This window comes from Leptidea sinapis, chromosome 3 (assembly GCF_905404315.1).
Source record: "Leptidea sinapis chromosome 3, ilLepSina1.1, whole genome shotgun sequence".
NCBI classification, from domain to species: Eukaryota; Metazoa; Arthropoda; class Insecta; order Lepidoptera; family Pieridae; genus Leptidea; species Leptidea sinapis.
In genome coordinates this window covers 17,847,228-17,853,227 of record NC_066267.1, presented here as the reverse complement: position 1 = coordinate 17,853,227, position 6,000 = coordinate 17,847,228, and the positions used below count along the sequence as shown (strand labels likewise).

Here is a 6,000-nt window from a genome sequence, read left to right as displayed (position 1 = left end):
TAGGATCCTCTCCGGTAAAATATCGCCATAGTTTTAAATCAGAATGAGTAGCATTTTCAATTTATTACAAACTTAAAACAATTTTCTTTCCAAAAAAAAAGAAACAAAACTATGTCATATTGGAGCCAATCACTTGGAGCCAATTCAACTTTAGTAAGGCTTTCGCGGTCATACAATTATCTATCTTCAAGGATTGAGGGTTTAGACATTAACCATAATTCTGAAAATGAATTTAGGCGTAGGCTTTGTAATTTTTAAATAATAATTTAATTTAAATTTGTTCTTTAAGTGTACTTTTCTTTTTATTTGTGTAGAAATAGTTGTAGAATATGTTTTAGATTTATATAATACGTTATTAGTATCTAGCCGACAATTAACGTCAAAAAGTATGTGTTATTTTATTTACAAATTTAATTTAAATATGTTCTTATATATTTTTCTTCTTATATGTGTAGAAGTAAATGTAAAATATTTGTTAGATTTATATAATTTGTTATTATTTTATAGCCGACAAACAATCGTCATAAAATTATGTTTCATGCATGTCCGATTGCCTGTAAGTAGAATCGCAATTATCATTTTTTTAAGTATGTTGTAATTATAGTGGAATGTATGTTGTAGTTTCTGTAGGTAATCTTAAATAAATAAATAAATATTAAATAGTATTATTGGTAAAAAGTTAATAATTTTCCGTACAATTTTAATCTAGATTGAATGATTAACATCGCTCCAACTGTAAAGTTGGGGGTACTTTGGTGATTTTTATTCGCAATATCTATTAAAAAATGAAATTTCTTCTCATATTCTGTAGACATATAATTATTTTTTGTAAAAATAAAAGCTTCATGTAAACCGTTAAAAATGGTTTCAATTATGCGCTATTTTGCTGATTTTTTGGGGTAACGGCCTTAATCGACACCTAATCTGATTTAAATCAATAACCTGACACATAAGTTACAAAATATTTTCTTTTCCAGTTATTGTTATGGTGCGAATATGTTTTTCAGAGCGCCAAACACTAGTGCAGCATTGAGCATGCGCCAACACTTCTTACGTGCACACATACACTATCTTGTACCTCAGCACATCTAAAATGAAATCACAGACACATCTACACCCCCACACTAACAAAACCTCGACGTAGACGTCCTATAAGTATACACCCACACATTTGAATCTGCAACCCTGGAAGGCTATCCGTCAGTCAGCTATAAGATTCAGAACTGTGCACGTGTTTGTGGGTTCACTCGTGTATCGCATTGCGAACTTCGAAAGTTAAATTTATAAATAATGGAAAAATAATAAAGTTTGTATGTATTTAAAGTGACTTGTGAGGATTATTTTAGAGGGTTTGTGTGTTTGTGAATGGTTTTTGTGTGTTTTGTGTAAAATAGAATTAACAGTGGTTTTAATTGGATTTAAATCAGGTAAGAATAATTGTTGTCCTATTTACAGATAATTTATAGATATGTATCATTGATCAATAACTTAGATTTATTTAATTTTGCGGCATAAATCTAACTAATAAATATTAAAATAATAATACTTTTTCGTAAATATTTAATAAAATATAATTACTTGTGCAAAATAATATGAGCCCTAAATTAATTAGGTGTTATATTAATATAAGGAAATATAAAATTAGTACACTTACATGTAATTCAAACTTACAAAACATTTTTTGCAATTTTTCAGTTTACATACAGTTTAATTAATATGCAGATTATTCGATTTCTTCATATAAGACTTTATTACTTTACATTTGTTGGTAATTTCGGTTTTATGATTTTTCAGTAATTTTAATGCATACATAGGCTGCACTAAAAGTATCGGGAATGGAATATTTCCACTGTTCCTGTTATATTAATATCTTTTTAATTGAAAACTCCTTGGTTTTAAAAATCCATTTATTTATTAAAAAAAGATTATCAGTCGTGTCACAAGGTTTTGTCAAACTTGTTTGAGAAAATGGAAGTGACTCGAGAAAATTGTAGAGCGATTATTATGACTTTCGAAGTGGTTTAACACAAAAACAGTGTGTTGACCGGATGATTTCTGCATTTGGTGATGAAGCCCCATCCAAACCGACAATTTATCGCTTTTTTGCTGAATGTCAACGTGGACGTGTCAAGCTCAGTTAAGCGTCATGGTCGTCCAAAAACTGCAGTCACCAAAGAAAACTTTGATGCTGTGCGTAAGCTGATTGAGGAAGATCGACATGTGACATACTGCGAAATTCAGGCAACATTAGACATTGGCATGAGTCAAATACAAATAATCTTGCATGAACAATTAGGTGTAAAAAAGTTGTTTTCCCGATAGATACCGCATTTGCTCTGTGAAGAGCAAAAAGCGGCTCGCGTTACTTGGTGCGTCAGAAGTCTCGAAAGATTTCAGGCAGGATCCTCAAATGCTGTATACAACATCATATCAGGTGATGAATCCTGGATATATGCGTACGAACCCGAAACAAAAGCCCTAATGATTTCTTTACCTTCCCTAAAATAAAGAATAAATTGCGTTGTCAGAGTTTTTCATCACCTGAAGAAGCTGTGGACGCCTACAAAACGGCCATTTTGGAGACCCCAACTTCCGAATGGAATGGTTGCTTCAATGATTGGTTCCATCGTATGGAAAAATGTGTCAAATTTCGCGGAGAATACTACGAAAAGGAATTAATTCATTTTTAAATAGTAATGTTGTGTCACTTCCTTGTTTCCCGAAATTTTCAGTGCCGCCCTCGTATATTAGCTCACCCGATAGTCTAAGCTGTGCCTATAAAAATACAATTTTATAATTTTATCAAAAATCATTGAAAATGAGCAATCTTAAATATAAAAATTGATGATGTCGAAAATTCTTATGTGAGTTATTTTTTAATAAAACCCAAAATAATTTGTGTATTACAGTCAAGGCTTGGAATCGGTATTAAAATTAAACGGTTATTATTAATTCGTTAATAAAATTAAGGGAGTTATTTTATAACACTTACTAACCCGGTTAATTCACGCGAGTTGAAATTTACCAGCGGAAGACTACTTTATACATAATGTCGGTTAGATTATTACTATAGCAGCGCATTTTTTTGCAATCATATTGGACAAGCACTATAATTTGTGTTTCAGTTCAAAGATCACCGTAGCGAATAAAATCTCTGGGCTTATGAGAAGCGATTTGCGATGCCGGTTACAGTTATAGGTTGCATCACTTAACATATATTGTACTTGAAATGATTTGTAAAACGATAGAAATGGAAATCTTGATTTAAACGAGTGGCAATGAGTTTCTTGCTAATTCTTCTCATTAGTTCAACCCGAAATAGTGGTAGATTCAAAGAGAAAAAAATGTTTTTTTTTAACATTCATAAGTGTCATTTCCGAGACACACTACTAGACTACGTGAATAAAGTGATTTTCATTTGATTTCATTTGATATAAACCCCGCGCGTAAGACAAGGCATGTAACCTGTGATATAGATATTTGCGTGACGTCATTCAGCAGTATTTTGTTGATGTTGTTGATTTTGATGTACAGACGTCACAGTGATGTCGCCAAGATGGCCGCCTGTCCCGATCTGATAGTGCGGGGATTGTATAGCGTTAATGTGTAGACCAGAATGCCGATTTATTGCCGGCTGAAAGGAGCCGATTATTAGGTTAATGTGCTTTTTCATTAATGAATAAAATAAATCTATTGACCCATTATCGAATGTTGCCGAATTCTAATTAGTTGAAGCGTTTGGATGGAAAACTCGAGACGTGGACCACATGCGATAAATATTTCTTTGTTTCCTACCCTCAAAATGGATGTTAAATTTCGACTGCTTTTGATCTTTGATACAGAAAAGTCTGTCAAAGAATTGGATTTTTAACCATGCCATTTTAAATGGTTTTTGGACTTATATCATTATCGCCTTCGATATGTTTGTATTTTTATATACTTTTGTACCTATGTGTGTTGCATTTCACTTCAATAATAGTTTTTCCGTTTTGATGAAATACTAGCATTAGCTCGCGACTTTGTCGGCGATAAATACGTGTTGCACTCCCTCGAGGTCTCTTTCCAAAAGTGGTCACCGTCACACGAAGCTCCGCTACATTTAAAACATTCCAGTAAATATTCAGATGTAATTAAGTAATGTAATTGATCGATTAAGTACATACAAGGCGTGATAACAAACTAAAAATTCATATTCTTATTAATAATATTAGTTAAGATTGTTTCAGTACTTAGTATGTTCGGATACTATACTTTAGTTTTTTAACTTAAGATGGAGCCTGGCCACGGTGGCTCCGTAGTTAAAATCTAGAATGGTTTTGGATACCGTACCCAAAAGTAAGCTTTTTTTATACATATTATACATACAGCCTTTCTTGGTGGTAACAAATAATATAAGTAATATTTTGACAATAAGTGATATTTTACTAAATATGAACATAAATCTAAACTATCGATGTTCAGTCAAACAGCTTGTTTTTCGACAAAGACCTCCTCTTCGCTATTAGACCCAGCGACTTTTTTACTTCATCTTCCCAACGTTTAGTTTGGCGACCTCTTTTTCTACTACCATCTGTTGAATACCAATCTGTTATTATTTTAGTCCATTTTTCCCGTTTTTCTGTTAATATATATCCTATCCTTTGCCATTTTAGTATTACACACACATAAAATATTTTACAAAAAAAAATCATTATGCCATCATCAGATTTAGTAACTTTCAAGACCAATTCCTATATAAAAACCCCAAATATACCCACTAACAAGTTCTATGGTACTGAGAGTAACTTTTTTGACTGTTTGTGAATCGCTTGGATTTCCTTTATTATTATTTATTTATATTATTAGATTAACCTTGTAAATCTCGTTATCAGTTAAGCCGTTTCCGTGATTTACATTCACAAACGTCAGATGAAAAGGCAAATATTCTAAGAACAATATTTTTATCAATATTTTTTTATATTTCTAAACATGATATGATTTTTATGTATGATGATGTATGATTTTTTGTATGATTTTTTAAAACATAAAAATTTAAAACAATAAAAAATCGGTGATGAATTGTATAAGGAATTAACAATAGTAGTCTAAGACACGAATAGAAAACGGTCTTCATCTTTATTGCTTTGATAAATGGGTGTGAAATGTTTTTGATATAAAAAAACTCTTAATATCCTTTTTTTTTTAATATATTGTGTCGAGTAGAGAAGTGCTACTAGAATATGCTAACATTTGAGATAGTAATTATTATTGCTATCGGTTCATGTATTGTGAATACTCAAATAAGTTGAAAAGTCCGTGGGATAGAACCCTACGATAAATTTTCAATCAAATATCATTTCTTCATTTAGGATAAAAAAACCATTGCATGTTTAAGTTATAAATATTAAACGTCTCTTACTACCTCTTTGGTAAAGGTGAGCTCAAAATAAGATTTTTACAAATTATTTATGTAACTATACTGTTGAAAATTCTGTGATTAAGATTTTCACACAAAAATAGAAACACACATAAAACACAGCGAACTACAAGAAGTTTATATAATGTTACGTTGGCCGCTTTTTTATGTATGTTAAAATACGTATCTTATAACCAATAGCACAGGCTATACCTAGTTTGGGACAATGATATAATTTGTGTAGTATGTCAATATTATAAAAAATATATATATTATATGTGAAACATTTTAATAAATACAGACTGACTAGCTATCGCTCCACTAACCATATTTAAGGGAAGAAACGCCCCCAGCCACGGCACCGCTCAAGCAATGACATTTTAGCTATGATCAAAGGTTCAATTCATCCATTTATCAAAGACGTATTCGAGCGGTGATATATGCCATTAATTACATTCAACATTATTGAATAATGCATTATCTCTCACTACATGAAGCGTGAACTAATGATATCCCTTCAATTTCCGCTGACTCTTCGACCTGTATGTACCTTTATTAGTGCGTGACTAGATTGCGAGATAGGACGTGTCTCGGCTTATCGAAGG

At 31.6% G+C, this 6,000-nt stretch overlaps 1 protein-coding gene across 2 annotated transcripts in view; it reads left to right on the top strand.

The window, feature by feature from the left end:
• Positions 1-1,222: 1,222 nt before the first annotated feature.
• Positions 1,223-6,000, top strand: part of LOC126978981 (zwei Ig domain protein zig-8-like) — a 208,464-nt gene continuing 203,686 nt past the window's right edge. For both annotated transcript variants that reach the window (XM_050828130.1, XM_050828124.1), the window contains exon 1: positions 1,223-1,427. The gene's annotated coding sequence lies outside the window, so the exon portion shown is untranslated. The remainder of the gene's footprint in view (positions 1,428-6,000) is intronic.